At 36.8% G+C, this 19,391-nt stretch overlaps 1 protein-coding gene and 1 pseudogene across 9 annotated transcripts in view; both read left to right on the top strand.

Annotated features, from left to right (window-relative positions):
* The window catches only part of Robo2 (roundabout guidance receptor 2), a 526,320-nt gene that overhangs the window by 79,678 nt on the left and 427,251 nt on the right, over window positions 1–19,391 (top strand). The window lies entirely within an intron of this gene.
* LOC129684612 (ran guanine nucleotide release factor-like) lies at window positions 2,311–2,995 on the top strand (annotated as a pseudogene).

Here is a 19,391-nt window from a genome sequence, read left to right as displayed (position 1 = left end):
TTGGAAGAAAAACTTTTCGATTAGACTTCCGAAGATACAGCCTACCTTGTTTGGACAGCTAGGTCTAGTAAGTTGGGGGATGTGTGAATTCCTAACTAATGCTAAACCAGAAACCATATGCATATTGATCTGAGATTAAGCTGTACTTTCAGGACCTAACCACCCCCACCCCCATTCCTCCTCCTAGGCCTTCTCTTTAAGGTTCAGAGGCTTCCCCCAAACAGGAACACTATTAGGGAATCAAGCATTGAAATACAATCTTACCCAATGTGGGGGGTGGAGAGGACCTCAGACTAGAATCCTGATGGATTTATATGATTTATAGGGTTGTCATTTTTATTCAATGATTGTGTATTGAATGATGGTGTTTAATAACGTTGGGACACTGTATGTCAGAAGATTTATTGTAGTTTTAATTTTTCTGAGCTGGGACACAGAGGACTGAAAGGTATTTTGGTGATTATTAAGTGATAAGCAGCAAAATTATTTTAAGTGGAGCTATGGTAAATGTTCCTGCAACTCTCTCCAATTAATATGGTCTCCTTAGCATAATGTGTCAATTTTATCTGATTCGGCTTTATCATTAAACTATAGGAGTTTCAACTCGTGGGAAGCTACCATAAAAGCCCTTTGACTAAATGAGTATGACAATTACAACCAAAACAATTTGGTAACTACCAAGGAGACATTTCTGAAGCAGCCTTTTGAGTTATATGTTGTCAACCCACAGGACTTTCCTATCACAGAATAAAATGGAATCTGCAAACTTTGAGGTAGTACCAAGAGACTGATCAGCTTTTCTACTCAGTCACTAAAAATATCCTTTGACCCTCGACTTTAATTAGAGAATGGCTTTTTTAATCTATTTTGTACATTTTGAAGATGTCTCAAATACAGTGGAATGTGAATTTCCAGCAATGTAAAATGAAGAATAGAAAAATAAATAATAATCATGAAGTAGCATTTTTTTTAAAGCAGGCTTGAATGTTAATATAAAAATTGAGTTTGTTAACCGCAAGTATCTTATAAGAATATTTGTGTACTAGAGTTTCTGCTAAGTTGAGGAGTTACAAAATGGAGCATGTTGAGGGAGATGAATGTATGAAAGATTTATTTATTAATATTTTCAAAAATACTGTATATTAGGTGTGCGGTGGTGGTGCACACCTTAAATTCCAGCACTTGGGGAAGCAGAGGCTGGTGAATCTCTGTAAGTATGAAGCCAGCCTTGTCTACAAAAGTAAGTCCAGAACAGCCAGGTCTACACAGAGAAACTCTGTCTTTAAAACACAAAAACGAAAACAAACAAAGTAAGTAAGAAAGATAAACAAACTATATATAGAATAATCAAAAAGTGGAAGTTTACAGTTCTCATTCAGAAGGACAAATAAGATAGACATTGGAAGCAGGAGAACACAGGGAACAGGACAGGAGCCCACCTCAGAAGGCCTCGGAAAGACTCTACCGATCAAGGTATCCAAAGCAGAGGCTGAGACTTATAGCCAAACTTTGGGCATAGTGCAGGCAGTCTTATGAAAGAAGGGGGAGAAAGAAAGACCTGGAGGGGACAGGAGCTCCAAAAGGAGACCAACAGAGCCAAAAAAACTGAGCCCTGGGGTCCCTGCAGAGACTGATACCCTAACCAAGAACAATGTATGGAGAAGACCTAAAACTGGCTCAGAGGCTCAGTATCCCATAGACTCAGTATCCAAGTGAGGTCCCTAGTAAGGGGAGCAGGGGCTATTTCTGACATGAACTCAGTGACAGACTCTCTGATCACCTTCCCCTGGGGGTGCAACCTTGCCAGGCCACAGAGGAAGACAATGCAACCAGTACTAATGAGACAGGATAGGCTAGGGTCAAATAGAAGAGGAGGAGGACCTCCCCTGTCAGTGGACTTGGGAAGGGGCACGGGAGGAGATGAGGTAGGAGGCCTCAGTGGGGATACAAATTGAATAAATTGTTTTTTTTAATAAATGATTATAATAAATAAAGAAAAAACATGGAAGGTTAGATATAATTTTAACTTTCTTACATTCATAAATCTTTTGATATATCTTCAAGTGAACAGTTGGGATAATGTATAGCAATTATGCTACATACATACGATATCCAATAATTTAATCTTACTAATACGAAAACGGTAAAAATGAGAGATCAATTTTAAGGAAAGACTATGTAATAAAGATTTCCAATTTTTGTCCAGAGGAGGTTGTGGCCTCTCCAGGAATCCCGGGGCAAGTGATGCCTTGAAGGCCAATATACGTGTCTTGAAAACCTCGCTAATGTCCAGACTCAAGTCCTAGCTTTATGGAGCCCACCCGAAACTGTCCACTGTTCAGAGGTGCCTTCTCCCCCATCCTCCCCTCTGGGGCCACTGATATGAGCGACCTCCACGGGTCCCGGATAATCAACTGCCATCCCGTGAACAACCAGAGTGTGACAGTGAATCTTCCGGAGCTGCAGGCCCACGTGCAGGGCGAAGCGGCTGTGCGGTACTATTTTGAGGACGTTGGCGGGGTTCAGGGTGCTAGGGCCTTGCATGTGTTATTTGTGCAGCCTCTCTGTTCGGAGAACTTATCCCTGAGGGGGTGCTTTCAAGACACCTGGTTCCTTTCCGGCAAGCGTCAGGTAGCTAAAGAAAACCAGCAGGTCATGCTGCATCAGGCCTGCTCAGGCTGCCTCAGCACCAGACTCATCTTTTGCTCACTTTCAGTCGGAACTCGCCACCGCCCCGCCCCTGACTAACAGCAGGTTCCTTGGCCCAGAAAATCTGTCATGTCCATCTTGGAGACTGGGTAACTTTGAACAACTGGTGACTAGTTTGACTCTACATGGTCCCAACATCTTTGGTCCCCAATATAGACGGTTGAAACACAGCATACTGCTGCTGAGGACTCAGGGACCGAGTTCTGAGAGGCAGAGTTTCTTTCTGCAGCATCCCTGGACACAAACATTAAGACACCTCCTCGGCAGAAATAAAATTGCTTTATAAACAAAACAAACAAAAAAAAATTTCCAATTTTTAGTACATAATCTGGAAGGGATAGTAGTGAGGCAGACAGCTTGAGAGGTGTGGAAAGCAAACAGACAGGCTGAGGTAGAGGAATCGAGAGAGATAAATACATACTTTTCACCATAACTATGTTCTGAAATCCAGGCTATTCTATTTCTAAGTATTTCATCATCCCTTTGTTAAAATTATTATGTGATATATTTTCACTCAATGCAAAGAAAATTTAAGTTTAGAACTTCTAAGCATTAGTCAAGAAGGAGCAATTTAATATTATGCTCACTAAAACACCATCATATTCACATTTTATGTTTGTACTTAGCAACAACTTTGGCCTTTTTTTTTTTTTTTTTTTTGAATTGCAAGATAGTATTGGTAAGGTAATGAACATTTACATGTAGACAATTTCTGAAACACAAGTATTTGCAAAAGACATTTGATTGTTGTACAGGTTAGAAGAGATAGATATCTCTTACTAATTTTATTTAAACAAAATTAATTTGGTATTTCTTGTATGTATGAAAAACTCTTCCAAAATTACTGAGCTGAATAGAACTAGAAACATTTGATGTTTGTTCTTTTTTCTTTCTTCTAGTTTCCTCATAGAAAAACAGGCAAAAATAGATGAGTTCATAATAAAACTTTTCACAGTATTTTCTTCAAATATTCTGTACAGTTTGAGGTCAGTGTTTTGGGGACTTGAAACTATCAAAATTAGGCTTTGAATTTTGGCAGCAATTTAGCCCAAAGTTTTAACAACTAAGACTTAAAATACTACCCATGATCTGTTCTTCCCAGATGCCGTTACAAACTAAGGTTTTATTCAGGAGTCAGGAACTGGATTATCAAAATCACAGTGCAGAAGCTGAGGGACAGAGGTTAGGATGAGACTCTTTTAGAAAGTCACTTCTAGTGTCGCCATGGGATGGGTGTGTGCTATATTTTTCAGTTCTCAAACAACAACTCTTCAAGGAGGGTTTTGCAAAAGTTCACATCTCTACCTGTCAACACTTTGTAAAACCCCTCATCACCCTTTCCCCCAGCAGCTTCTTGATCAAAGCATGATCTCACAATTGCTTTCATAGGATAATAATTTAATAATGAACCCTGAGCCAGAAGACAAAGGAAGAGACTATGTAGAAGGCCATTGCTAATTTTCCTCCCAATATAATCAAATCAGTACAGCTATCCAGTCAGAACTCATAACCCTTAATAAGTCACTCTACTCGATTAAGAGAAATTGATTTTCTTCCACCATGGATCACAGTGATTGTGATAAATATGGTATCTGCCATTCACTGTGCTTCCACTAGCTGACTGTCCATTTGTTTTCAGAGCAGCAGGTAAGCAAGCTGGAGAGACGATAGTGTGCCATTGACTCTAGTTGATATCGGCGGTTTGACAGCTGTGGAACTGAATGGTTCCATGGTTCAACTCTGAAGTCTTGCCCAGAAATCATACAGTTCTGAAAATGCTGCTGGCAGCCTTCAACACGCAAAAAATGCATGGCTTGTGATTTCTAATTGTAAATGTGGCAACAAAACAGAATAGATTAAGTGACTGATGTTTAGGATCCTATTTGGTAACCTGAAGCAATTGTTGATGTGGAATTCAGGCAATGATGTGCTACGTTGCCTAAGTTATTACTTCATCCTAACTTTTGAAATCTGTGCAGGATGCATGTGGTTTACATAGCTGGGATAAAGGGCACACTTGCAGGAATATCTTAAAATTGATGGCATTTCTTTTGATTCAGAATTTGTCTTTGTATAAATAAGACAGGATTTCTATCAATTAGAAGCATTAATTTGTACATTAGTTTTATTTCATTTGAGAATATATTCTTCATTGTTAGGGACGGTTACTCTTTTTAATTTATATCTTCATATATTTCTCCTGATGAATTAGAGAAGAGAATTAACTTTTCTAAATATAAAAATTAACTAGAAGATTTTTTGTTTTTCTTTCTATCATCAGTGAAGGAACTGCTGTTTTTGTTTTAGTTGTTTTGTTTTGTTCTTTTTTTTTTTTTTTAAGTAACTTTAACATTTTACTCCTTTGCCTTCATGAGAAAAAAAAAAGCCATGGCTCTGAGATTAAATGATCAGGCATGATATTTGAATTTCCTTTGTTTGCATTTTCCTTTTGGCTATTGGATAAATAAGAAAAATTATGATAAAGTCATGGAACTCTCTGGCTCTTCTTCCACTGATGTTGAAGGAAACTCTGTTCCTATTATTCAGGGATTCTAATTGAGCAGACCACTGGCTTCAGATAAGTCTTTATTTAGAACTGCCCTCTTAATGGCTGCCTGTTCATCTGTAAGAGTCACTTGTCCAGTGAGAGGCTATGGACATTTCCTCTGTTCTACGTGCCTAAGTTGAAAAATTTATGAATGAAGTACTGCCCAGGATATTTAAGATAGTCATGTTGGCTGGCCCTTGTATAGACAGGTTTTTGATCTTGACAGAAACTAGGGTAGACACTTGCCAGGCAACCTCAATTACACTGGAGGTCGTGTCCATCTGTGGATGTCCACACTTCGAGGAAAATGCATGTTCATGAATATGAATACAAGATTGCAAATAACCAGCTGGACGTCAGGCAAGCAAAAAAAAATGTTTGGTTCTGTGTTGGAAAGTATAAGGGTTTAGTAAGTGGCAACATGGATTAGTGGCAGAGCTGTGCTTAAAACTGTTTGCAATATTAAAATCCATTGCAAATAATATCTCATTACAAGATTTGTGATCAGGTACAACCTATTCTCTTCTTAACTATAAATATATAGGAAATATGATTGTAGAGATTAGATAGAAAGAGCAATGTAGGGGGAAAGGATAAAATATGTGTTCAAAACATTCCTGAGAGTCATTGAAGACTAGAATCAAGCATTTGCTACTGCCTGATTTAAACAAATTAAATGATAAAAAAAATAGGTTGGTACTGGGGCAATTCATGGCTCAAGGAATAAAATGTTTGCTGGAGAAACATGAGGAGTGCAAAACTTAGATTCTCACTGCACACATAAAAGGTAGGCATGGTAGTGAATTCTAATCCTACTAGTTCAGAAGACAACCCTAGGGAACTACCAGGCTAGTTAGACCAGTTGGTAGTTGGACCAGAGCTCTGGGATTGGCTAGAGACCTTGACCCAATATATGAGGAGAGTGACAAAGGAAGACAATAGGGGTCAGTTCTGTGCCTCTACTTACACACATACATACACACACAGAGAGATACACATACAAACATGCACACCCGACTATATGCATAATCATGTCCCCACACACATGTGAACATGCATTCAAAGGTGTATGCATGCTGCATGCGAATACACATGCAAATTTTTTCAGCTCCAGTATTAATTTCTTGATGTTGAAAAAAAAAACATAAAATAACATGGACTAAATATTTTACTAAAATATCCACTTTTATATATTTTATTATCTTAGTATTGAAACTATTTAATTTTAAATCTAGGAAGGCATTGTTCTTGGTGTAGTCTTTCAAACCAATACTCATCTACCTTGTATTGATACTAACCACTCATGGAAGCCTTAAGTGCCTGCAACTCCTTGGAAATGTGATATAATGCCCAACAAATGCTCATGAATCCTGTGCTGCTTAATTGGTTTGGAAATAAAATATGCAATGTGGTGTTGTGGAGCTTGTTCTATAGTTTAACAGGTCTTTCACTAATAACTAAATAAATACATAAATGAATAGATAAACAAACAAACAAATAAATAAATAAATAATAAAAATAAATATATATTTACAACACAGTATTTTCCAGAGGATCCTGGTATATAGCCGCTTCCTACTACTGAGTGACACCCCATGTTCTCATGTTCTCTTAGGTAGTTCATGCCTTCAGCAACAGGGCTTTGAAAGTCATCTCATACCCACTGGCACTGAAGTTAGGCAGCGGCAGTGGCATCTGGCTTGCTAGTCATTCTTTCTCCCTTGTTTTGATAACTATGAATAAAAGTCAGTCATTTCCCCTTCATGACACCTGCTCATGTCAGATCCTATGATATAGATGACAAGCTTGTCAACATTAAAAACAAAAAACCAAAAACTTTGCTTCTTTCTCAGACCAGCTAAGGTCTAAACCCTACTGCACACCAGTGGCAGAAGGAAAATGGGTGAGGGTGTCTGTAGGGCGGTGGCCACATACAAACAGGTCTGAGAATATTTTGTGTCATTTGAAGCTTCACAAATGGGCAATTACATTCCGCTTGTTAAGCATGAACCAAGAGCCTTCTGACAGAACGCAAATGCTCTTGTCACTGCTTTGACCTTGTAGAGTGACTGCACTGTCTTCTTTTATTGTGATATACATTTTTTTTTTCTGAAGGCAGACATGTTTTGTTTGTTTTTTTATATGGTGATGAAATACTGCAAACCTGAGAATGGAATGTGTGTATTGTGCCGTAATAAGAAAAAGTTAAGCTGGATTTTCAGTGAACGCTCAGCTAAGTCTGACTGTCAGAGGGATTAATATACTCATTTTTGCACACTAAACACTGAATGAACTATGAAAGAAGCAATATATTTGTATTATGAAATTTGATAGTAATTTTTCACTGGTCAGTTTATATCAAATAATAGAATCCACTGATGTACACAATCTCTTCCCGTGTGCAAGGAAGAAGTATGCATAATTGAACCCTCTGATCATAGAGACAAAGCATGTCCTAAAACTGAGCAATGGCATCCTCATGTAGTACAATCAGTTAGCTATTAGAATTGGGTCACTGTGAACAAGTCATACTTTCAGTAATTCCAGTAAGTTCCTTGACTAGGTCAATAGAAGCATGAGTTTAAAATGTAGCCCAGCCTCCCAATTTTTTTCCTACTCTGCATCTGCTTTTCTTAAAAAAGAAGTAAGTAAAAAGAAAACATTTCCAGAGATACTTTGTATAACTTTTACTATAAATAATTTATTGATCCATTACTGTCTCTTTTAAAGAAAGCCAGACATTTTTTTCTTGGAATAATAATGAAGTCTTTTATATAGTAAGTCATTATCTCTGTGTGCTTCCCTTCTGATATCACAGTTACTTATTGCATTCTGTGATTGTCAAGCAGTTAGATATACACAGGGATGCTGAGATAATTTTATAATGGGTGTTCACTCTACAGACAAAGGAGAAATTAATTTCCAGAAACTTATGACCTAATGTGATAGTTGTGAATTAAGAAATGTGTTGGGACGATTTTATTTTTATTTCCCTGAAATGAACTAATCTAGCCAGTTATTACCCTGGATGCCGAATTAAAGTCCACGTAGAGAAGCAGCAATATGTATGCAAAACTGTAATACAATGTTAAATACTAAGTTAAAGAAAACAAACAATATTTTTATAATAAATTTACTTATTTTTGCTTGTTTTATAATCAGCCAAAAGCCTTGGACACAAGGTTGGTGGTAATGGCTGGAAAGAGGAGTTCTCTACTTGACTTCTGTGCTTGTCAATCACCCACCTTTGTCATCTAGCTTAGGGCTGTTCTCTGTCTTCTGTGATGCCTAAAAGCAAGGACTCAAAAGCTGGCAAACACACAGGTGTTTTGCCATTTTAAAACCCCTCTCTCAATTATGCATTTTGCTAATGGCACCTTGTGATGTGAAGTTTGTGGATTTATGAGCCATTCTCGATAAGTGTGAATCTGGACTGCATGTACATCTCTGATAAGGTTCTAATTGGATCTCGGTGACCTTTCTGGAAGTAATTCATGGGGGAAGATTAAAAGGCAGTCCTGCAAATGACAGGTTTGGGACAATAACATATGAATTTGGCTCTCCTGGCAGGCAAGAGATGTAAGCTATGATAAATTAGAGGCAGACCATACAGGCTTCCTGAATGATTTTTCATCTCTGCCGCATCCTTAGGTTAAAAATCTATTGTACAAATTGTGCCAATGCCACACTCCCCAGCCCAGGATGAAACTTCCTGCTTACTGATTGCCGCCACTGGCAAATTATTCATTGACTATAGTTTCAAAGTGACTGAGGATTACATATCAATTCCAAGTGTAGGTTCCAGTTAGCCCACTTGGACAGTCTAATAAGATGAACAGCCAAGAAGTGTCTAGAAAAGTAGTACTGACATTCAGCAAATGCCCTCTCCATTTCTCTTTTATCTTTCGTATATGTTTTGAAAGCCTATTAGACATTACCACGTTGGGATATACACTCAGAGTCTCAATACACTTGTCTAATCTAGAGACTTTAAGATGTGTTTTCAGAAATAATCAATTAGAAATCCATATTGAGTATTTTCTGTATGTGATGAAGTTTTATGTTCTTACTGTTTCTACATCACCTAATCAGTACAAATACATTCGTATAATAAGCATAATTAACTATTTCTATATTATGAGAATATATACTTACAGGCAAACAAATAAATCAGGCCAAAGAAAGAGATTTTTGTTTTTCTATCAGATTTTTATTTTTTCAGAAATACCTATATGTGATAACATAATCTTAAGTGTGTTGTTGTAACAAAGCATAAGAGGCAGTTTCCTTAGATGACTTTGCAGCACCAACTGTCCTTGTCATCAGAGCATGTTGTTTTTTTTACCTGGGGAATACAAACTAAACTTCTCAAGTAGCATGCAGTTTATTCCTGGGCTTTCCCATAGGATTAAGGCAGAGTTTGCCTTCCCTACCTCTTCACATGTGAGTGTTAGAATATTCCGCCATTCAGAGCATACTCTGGAACTTGCCATAAGAAGAAAAGAAGGTAACTAAATATTTCGTCCAAGGGACCAGGGGAAATCCAACACTATTCTGGGCATTTGCTAATACAGAACTGAGCTCTGACCACATTGTGACTTGGGGCCATGTTGCTGTAATCCCTGTTTGTGGTGAGAAGTGTTTTCTCAGCACTCCCTTGCATGTGCAATGTCACTGCCCAAAATGCAAATGCAAATCACTGAGGCCAAGATAAATTACACAACTCAAGTTAAATTTGCACTAACTGAAAACCCGAAACCCCAGGGTCTCCTGAACTTGATGCCTTAACCGAAAGACACCGGAAACTACAAATAGACCCGAGCTTCATCTGTGTTGCTTATTAAACATTGTGCTATTCACCTACTCAAGCCATCCGTGAGCTACAGCTTTATTGTGCTTTAATTGATATGCCATAAAGTTTGTTCATTTAAAGTGTCAGGCATCATTTTCTGTGTGATATTTTATATCTGGCATAAGTTCAGTGCCGTGCCTCCTCCCTCGGCTGTATGTAATACTGACAGAATGAAGAGTGACTAGAGTTTAACCTAAAAAAAGTAAAAAGGAATCAAGTGTATTTTCCTTTTTAAGTGCATCAGGGATGCACATTTCTGGTAAAATCTGGTTATTTCATTAGTTATGTTCTCGAATTTGTCTAACATTCAAAATTTCCTAGCATTTTTTTCAAACTCACTGTTCTGTCTTTCTGTGACAGTCAGGTTTTCAAAGAGTTAGCCAACTGCTACTCTTTCAGATGCCCTATTGTTCAATTATACCCTATAAATCTACCAATAATGTAAAATTTCTTTCTCTATGACACATTCATTTTTGAATGATATTGTCCATCAGGCTAAGTTACAAAAATGAAATGATCTTCAATGATAGACTACCCATGCTACAGAGGAATTGATTCACTTTTTTTCATCCACTCTTTTTTATGGAGCTCCCTTTTCACCATCTCTGCCATGAAATATTTTCTCTGCATCAATAAGCCCTATAATCTCATGCTTTCACTAAAATTTAATTCTGAGAACATGGCTTTTATTAATTGTTAATGCAGTTTGTCTTCATTTTTCTTCCCATCATAAATGTGAACAGAGATGATAATGAAGTAATGATTCTTTTCCCAATCCCTCCTTTCTTACCTATCTACCTGAAATTCTTCTGAATGAATATTATGTTCCAAATATTTTAACTATTCACAACATTGATCTTCTTTGTTTCTCCTGGGAGTCACTGATGGACTTATTGTTTCTCCAAGAATTCATATTTCTTGAGAAGGTATAGCACATACAGTATACACTCTGGATATATTTTCTTCTCCTCAGCTTACCGTAAATTATGTATTATATGTGTAGAGTATAATCAAATATGTTGCGCATAGATATATTTTATCTTCAGAAGACTTTATGCCTACCTTCTAAATAGCAAGTGAAATAATGAAATGAATAACTTGCAGCCATTTAGATTTTATTGAGATGTGCAGATGACAATTAGAATAAACTATATGAAAACAGAGCTAACACATGAAGGAAAATCACTGAAGATCAGGAAGTATAACAGTCTAACTTCTAGGGAGAAAAAGTACAATTTTTACCAATTTCATGATAGTTGAGTAATAAACTAAGATGTTTCTCAGTCAGGTCTGATATTAAGCTATTATTATTAATTTTCAGTAGAGAAAATGATGATAAAATGTAGATTGGTGACACCCCTGAGTATTTGTTCTTTGGACTCTAATCGTGGATTAAATGAATTAGTATGAATTGTGATAAAAGGCATCAGCATCTATAATTACCTTTTACTACTTGCATTTAAATATTAGTGTTTAAGTTTAAAATGAAAATTAATACTTTATTTGTTCTGAGTTAAAGCCACAATTAAGAAAGGCATTGTTTTAAAAATAGTATTTTTCAAACTCTATCACATTTTATGACATTCCCATAAAATATCACAGCTGAACTTATCCAAGAAAATATTTTTTCACTTTTTTTAATATTAGTTACAGTTTATTGACTTTGTATACCAGCTGTAGCCTGCTCTCTCATTCCCTCCCAATCCCACTGTCCTTCCCTCTTCTCCTCCCTGCCCCTCCCCTAGTCCACTGATGGGGGAGGACCTCCTCCCCTTCCATCTGTCCCTAGCTTATCAGGTATCTTCAGGACTGTCTGCAATGTCCTCCTGTATAGCCTAGGAAGACTGCTCCTCCCTTGGGTGGGGGGGTCAAAGAAAATACTTTTAATTCAGCATATTAAGAGAGCACTCTTTTTCACTAAGAATGTAATTTTTCATTTACTCCTAGACAAAATATAGACGAGGGAATTAATGGAGGTAGTTTAAATAAATATAAACATGTCAGTTTAGGTAATGATAAAAATGTCAATTCTTTTCTTGCATTAAACAACATGAAGCCATTTTAATAGGCATTCTCCCATTGCTTTAAGTGATTTCAAAAATTCCACGTTAAACTTGCTTTTATTTGTGTGTAGAGAGGCAATTACTATTTATTTGTTCAGTAAACAACAGGTAACCATACAGGGCAAATTTAGAACAAGGAATCATTAGTTTGCAAAGGCGGAAATGAGGAATCACAGTTACAGCTGGGGATGTGTCTCCGAAGGTAAAAGGGCTTGCCTTGCCAAGCAAGCAATAAGAACCTAAGTTTGATCCTCAGAACCCTTAGATAAAGCCAGGTGCAGTGGCTCACATTTGTAACTAGTGCTGGAAAGCAGACATCTGGGCTCTCCAGCCTGCTGACTGTACCAAATCTGTGAACTCCAAGTGTGCTGAGAGAGCTTGGGTGAAAAAATAAAAATGAAGTAGAGATTTGTTGAGGAAGGCACCGGATTTCAACACTTGGCCTCTGCTCATGTGCCCTTACACATGAATTCATATACATGTATGCCCCAAAACATATACATACATACACATACGCACACACACACACGCACACACGCACACACGCACACATGCGCAGGCACACACGATCATAAAATAAATAAGGAAGTGTCTCTGCTTAAGGGTGTCAAAACTCACTTGTACTAGTTAAATATACATAGGAAAGAAGAAATTACATCCTCTACAGGCTACAACGTTCCAGCCTGCTGTCCTCTCAGAAAGGCAGAAAAATCAAAGAGCCACCTACTGACCCTCCCTGTTGTCTGGGCATGTCGTGTTCTATCAGCAGCGTGCCACAATCAGTAAGATACACGTGTACCTCCCGCCGGCTCAGGGTTTGGCAGCCAGACCCTTGCACCTGTTTGCTTATACATGAGCTGTGCATGTTTGCATGTAAATAGATGCGGAGGGGTGGAGCACGGGGGAAGGGCAATGCCTCTGTCGGAAGCAGTTCATTTCTGCATAGAGAAGAGACAAACCAGCTTGCAGGAAAACTGGGAAATGCCATCCTACAAAAGACTAACCATCATTTTTATTACAAAGAATTATGAGTGAGATCATCAATCATTATCAAAGTCTTTTCTCATATATCATTCTTTAAAAGTCTTTAAATGATGGCACAGTGAAAGCATCATACATTGAAGAGTTTCTGGCTTTCCTACAACTGAAATGTAGCCAGTGTTTAGTAAACATATACTCTTTAAATTAATATATGGAGTATAGATGTAGTATACACCATATTATATTATATTATATTATATTATATTATATTATATTATATTATATTATGTTATGTTATGTTATGTTATGTTATATTTTATTATATTATTATATTATATTATATTATACTATACTATATTATATTATCATTATATTATAGTATATTATATATTAAGTTGCTACCCCTGCTCCAGGAGGAACATTATTAGTGACTCTCTGTTTTAGCTTATTTTCTAAACTACATTTAAATTTGGGCAGATAAACTCTTAACAGGACTCTTGTCATTGAGCAACCGTTGCTTTCCATTTATATGTGAAAAAAACATAAAAGCACGTTATGCTTTTGGTGTGTGCTAGTCCTGTGTCTTTGGGTGAGGGGTATGTAAACTGCCTGAGTTATACTTCTCAGAAGCCTGTGCCCACTGGAATGACCTTTAAAGGGTTGAGATTTAGTGACCTAATGATTTTGAGTGTTATTTTTCAAACTACAGAGTATCATATAAAATCAGGCATTGGGCACATTACCTTTGATGTTGCACAATTATCTTATGGTCTTAACAAGATAAAATGCTCAATATTTTACTGCTATATTAAGAACTTTGAAAACTAAGGATTACCACAATGAATCTTAGGATAGAAATATTTTGTATGTATAGCATAGTTTCCTGTGTTAAAATATTTTCCTATTACATTTAATAAACCTAACTAATATCAAAATGAACATTTAGCATAATCTCATTGCATAATTTTATACTCTTGAGTACAGATCCCCATAACATAGCAGAAACTGAAAGTTGTAAAAGATCTGTTGAATCTGGAGATACCTTTAAGGAGACCAAGCTGGCCCCCTCTTGCCACCCCATGCAGTCTGAGCAAATGAGCAGCCTTGAACTTTGCACACAGAGTTCCAGGGCCTGGGCAGAAGGCAGTGCATCTGCAGGTCTTTGCATGACTGATTTCCTGTCAGCAAGTGATTTTATTATCTTTTAAATACGAATTTATGATAATATCAGTAAACAGGGCAGATGGCTGGATTGGTAAGTTTTAAGGATACAGGTTTCAAAACCCCTATTGTATTTGCCCCTTGAATGCTTCCTCTCCCTCACCTTGCTTCCTTAACCACTTTTATTTAGCTTCTTTCATCCTTCCTGAAGATTAAACATGTCTAACACTGAACTGCAGAGTCTGTCTGAGGACAAAGTATGCTTTGCTGTTATGATTTGCATTAAGAATGGAGGAAAACTCAATTATGACTAAACATTTCCCTGTGCCTCCTGATGAATTCTGCATATTTTTATTACTAATAACCCATAACTTAGCAAGACAAAAAAATTACCTGAACCTTTTAGTTCCTATTTGCTGTAAAGTTAAAATTATATACGTGAAGACCTATCAGATTTTCATGCTCTCATATTTTCTTTCATAAATGGATCTGTATTTTTTAAAAAAGATTTAAAAATAGAAATCAGTGAGGGTCTCTGAAAAAGAGGAGAGTTTGCTAAAATTGACGATTTCACAGTATTTTTTCTAAAAAGAATGGATACCAAAATAATTTACATCTAATGAAACTTGGAAAATATTAAATATTATGTCAAAATATCACTAAATATGAAATAAGATTATGACTGCAGTTCATTATCTTGTTTATTAAATTAATCTAATAGAAGTATGTAAATTGCTAATTAAACTTAGGTAAATGGTTACATTTCCTTGATCATAGTTTTGAAAAAAAGAAAGTAAAAATATATTTAATGAAAGCCCTCTCCAGGCCCCCAACATAAAACTTGTTTAAGAAAGTCGGATTAGAGTACAGTGGTGTTTATACTGATGTGTTATGGTTTACAATGTGGAAATCATCACACTAAAACTTAAAGGCTAAGAAAGAAACTATACTTAGTGGCATTACACCATCATTTGTAGGTAGCTAATATTGAGCCTGAGAAGTTAGCCCTTGCCTAGGAAATGACTCTCTGTGGGAACCTTTGCTAAAGGTTCTTAGAAAGTAAGCCAGGCTTAAAGAACCCTTCCCAGAGTCTGTGAGACTGGAACTGTCCCATGAGTACTTGCTAAGGGGGTTTGTATTCCCATAGATCAGAAGTGGATTATGGGAGAGTTAGATGCTTCTGTTGGCTTCAGTCAGCTTCAAAGGACACACTCACAGCTTGAACTTTCTCACCTTCCAATGGCTGTTGCTGACTGCCTAGAAAGCAAACTGTTGAATGTCAGTTTGAGAAAGAATCAGTTTTGTCCTAGTTCTGAATAATTCTAAATATTTTGTGATTAGACTTTTTTTCTCTACTTTTGGTCATTCAACTACCAATAAATATCAATATTCTCATTTTCTTTATTTTAAAAATCAACATTGCTTCATTATTCTTTATTAGAAAGTATTTTTAAATCCACATTACCTTATTATTTACTAGAAAATTTTGTTTAGAAAAGAAAAACTGAAAAATTGTTTCCTCAAAAATATCACAATATAGTGATTTTTTTTCCTTTATGATTTTTCTATTTCAGTGGATATACTGTTATGTCTTTTTTACTATAATGTGAAACATAAATTAGATGGGAGACAAAAAGTCGAAATAAAGAACTATAATATTCTCCTTTAAAACAGCAAATTTAACTGAGCCCACTCCAAACTCCCCTGCTGGGCTCAGGCAAGCTGAAATTAATTCAAAAAGACAGATAAAATTTTTTACCAGGCCGGATGGAGATGACGGATGTGACAGCTCTCAGTTAAAATGTCTTTTTAGTGGCAAATGCATGTGTATTAGTCAAGAGATGTGACATAACTGTCCCTGGCAAGAGAAAATGAGCCAGTGACCATTTGCATTTAGAACAAAAGAAAAATTCTTTACGGTAAGATGTGGAACAAAATATATTTTATATTTATTTGTTCACATTTGGAAATATTTTACATAATCCAGTTAATTTAGAAAACAACAGCCACAGCAAAAACCTTCTGAAAGTTAGGAGAAACGTTTTATATAGGGGAAATTACAAAAAAAAAAAAAAACAAAAAAACATTTTTTTTTCTTATCTACATCTCAGAGGAACAAAATACATTGAATGAAGTTTCTGTGCCCACTCTCTTTCCTGCCCCCAATAAAAACATTAGGAAACTGTTTTTAGATTATTACATTTCAAAAACTGGTCAGGAAAGTCTTTGCAGATTGGGAACTATGATTTGGATATGTGTTTGCAATCCTTAAATGAACAATTTCTTTGGTTTTCCTTTGTTTTGGTTTTGTTCTGTTTGTTGTTTTATTGTTCCCCCCCACACACACACAAGAGGACAATTTTTACTGCTTCTCCACTACCTAGGAATAAACAGCTTTGGATTTTAACATAAAGCTGAATAAGCAAAATGAAAGTTGCTGTGATGCTATTTTCCTGCTTTAGGCAAGGAAAATATTTGGAAACTACAGTTGGCAGGATTGGACCATGTGAAACTCAAGTTTAATTAACTGTGAGCAGACACTTTCAAGCCATCGTAGTTACCAGCTCGAACTGAAAGTATAATTGAATTCTGTAAAAAGAGTTTATTTTTTCCAAATAAAATCAACTTGTATTAACATAATTTGTTATTATGAGAAGTGACACTATACTTTAAAGAGGACTCTCCAATATGAAACCAGAATTTCCCCTCTTTAGAGCAAAAAGGAATCGTGAGATATTTTAGTCTTAACAATAAAATAGTGTTTCCTGTTTTGAAGTATATTATTAACCTGGAAACTCTACTATCCTTAAAAGGCTGTGTTAGAACATTAGAATCATTCTAAAATACAGTAGTTCATCCAAAAGGAATAAAACAAATTGTATAAACAAATGTACGAAAAGATTGCCTCAGAAATCAAGTGACAATTTATTTGTTGAAAAATGCTACTCTTCACCTGAAGAAGGGGCTCTTTATTCCACGTAAGATGAACAGAGATATGAGACAAAATCCTAACCCTAGGCCCTCTCCTCGTTTCTCTCCTTGTTGTACCCAACCTGATTTCACTCACCCGTTTGCTGCTGCCGAGCTCTCAGCACCTTTTTGATCCATAGCATAATTTCGCCATTTAAACAGTCTTGGGCTGAACGTGTGATGAGGCACACATTTTTCGCTTTTACTCTTTTAACTGATACTGCCCAACACAGCCATAAACCAGAGAAAAAGATTTGTAGCTTAATTTCCATGCCCAGTTTAGCACAAAATGGCATCTTCTTCTGTCTTACATTGTAATTTGCATTTGAAAATGACATATTTAAATGAGTTTGAAGAAATTAAGCAAGATCACTTGAATCTTCTGTTGCGCATATATGTAAAATTTGACTTTGAACTTGGACACTCTCCTGGTTATCAGGAAATCTCTCAAGTTCTGTCTTTCAGGCATCTTTTAGCTCAAGGTTGCGGCTAATCTTCAGCTTTTCTTGCTCAAGGCTTCTGAAGTTGCACTCTGGGTCACGGCCCTCCCTCATTCCTCATTATTTTTTTTATTTAATTTTATTTATATATTTATGTATTACAATTTATTCACTTTGTGTCTTTACTGCAGTACCTTGTCTTGTCTCCTCCCAGTCCCAACCACAATCCCTCTTCTCCTCTCTATGCCCTTTCCCTAGTCCCCTGATGGGGGTTGGGGGGAGAACCTCCTCCCCTTCTATATGACCCTAGCTTATCAGGCTGGCTGCATTGTCTTTGTCTGTAGCCTGGTGATCAAAGAGCCAGGCACTAAGTTCAAGTCAGAGACAGCCCCTGTAGGCCTTACAAGGGAACCCACTTGGAAACTGAGTAGCCAATGGGCTTCCTTTGAACAGGTGATCTAGGTCCTCTCCATGCATGGTCCTTAGTTGGAGCATTGGTCTCTGCAGGGACCCCTGGGCACAGGTATTTTACAATCTGTCTGGGACATCTGTCACTCCATTGACTGCCAGGGTTGGCTCTGCTGATGGGGCTGTATAGGCTGGTGTCTGTTTCCTCCCTCACCGCTCCATGTGTGTCCCTTCCGAAGCTGTGCACGCGGTGGAAGAGGATGACCTTCCCCCAATAGAGGAGGACCGGAATTCAGAACCTCCAAACAAGCTCAAGGTTCCTTCTGCACTATTTGAAGACGTGCGTTTTAAGAATTCCTTCTGCTCTTTGACTAATTTTTTAGCATTTCTTAGGGAATCCTGTAGTTAATCCACTATATCCATAAAGCCCAGTTTCTGCAGTTGGTGCAAATGTCCACTCTGAGCTGTGGAGAATCCAATCATCTTGATGCTATGTTGTTATTTGCAGGCGTGAAATTGGATGTAATTGAGAAGGTATGATTGTGGATCATACAGCAATACAGTATAAACCACTGGAGCAATTTGACACACTTCAGGAGCTGTATCAAAACTACAGAGAATTAATAAAATTTAATTTATTATAATTAATGTTAAATCAAAATTTATTCAATTTGAAAGAAATTGTAAATATTAATGAGCCATCAGTTTTTTGTGTTTTTTTTTTTTTTCATAGTGAGACCTAACACTTTGTGTATTTCATAGCTACAATACATACACTGACCTGAAAAAGACCCAGTCTCAGGTCCCACAGCCTCCACACTGTACATCGTCACTCAAAAGTTCGGCTTCTCTGAGGAGTCCTTACAACCAAGTGGCACGAACTTGCTCCCTGGACAGCTTCAAAGTATGTGGTCCCAGCTCCTTTTCCTCTTTATTAAATTCAATCTACTTCCAACCTCATCCGCTCAGCCACAGTGAGGAGACCAGACATCATTACCTTGTACATCTGCTTATGGAGAATATAGATTTTTTTTTTGTAACAGTAAGATTTATATTAAAAATGACATTAACTGAGAGTTTCCTAGATGGCATTGTGAAATTGTCCCCTTTATCTACCTTGTCTGAAAATTATTTTTAGCATTAAGAGGTGTTGAATTTTAGCAAATATTTTGACCATGTGATTATTATTCCTTATTGTACTAATTGGCATGTTACCTTAATTGGCTTCATATGTTAAACCAAATCTTGCATTCCAGGAA

Source organism: Psammomys obesus, unplaced genomic scaffold (genome assembly GCF_907164565.1).
Source record: "Psammomys obesus unplaced genomic scaffold, mPsaObe1.curated_primary_1811, whole genome shotgun sequence".
NCBI lineage: Eukaryota > Metazoa > Chordata > Mammalia > Rodentia > Muridae > Psammomys > Psammomys obesus.
The sequence above is the reverse complement of the archived record's forward strand: the minus strand, read 5'-3'. Positions and strand labels throughout refer to the sequence as shown.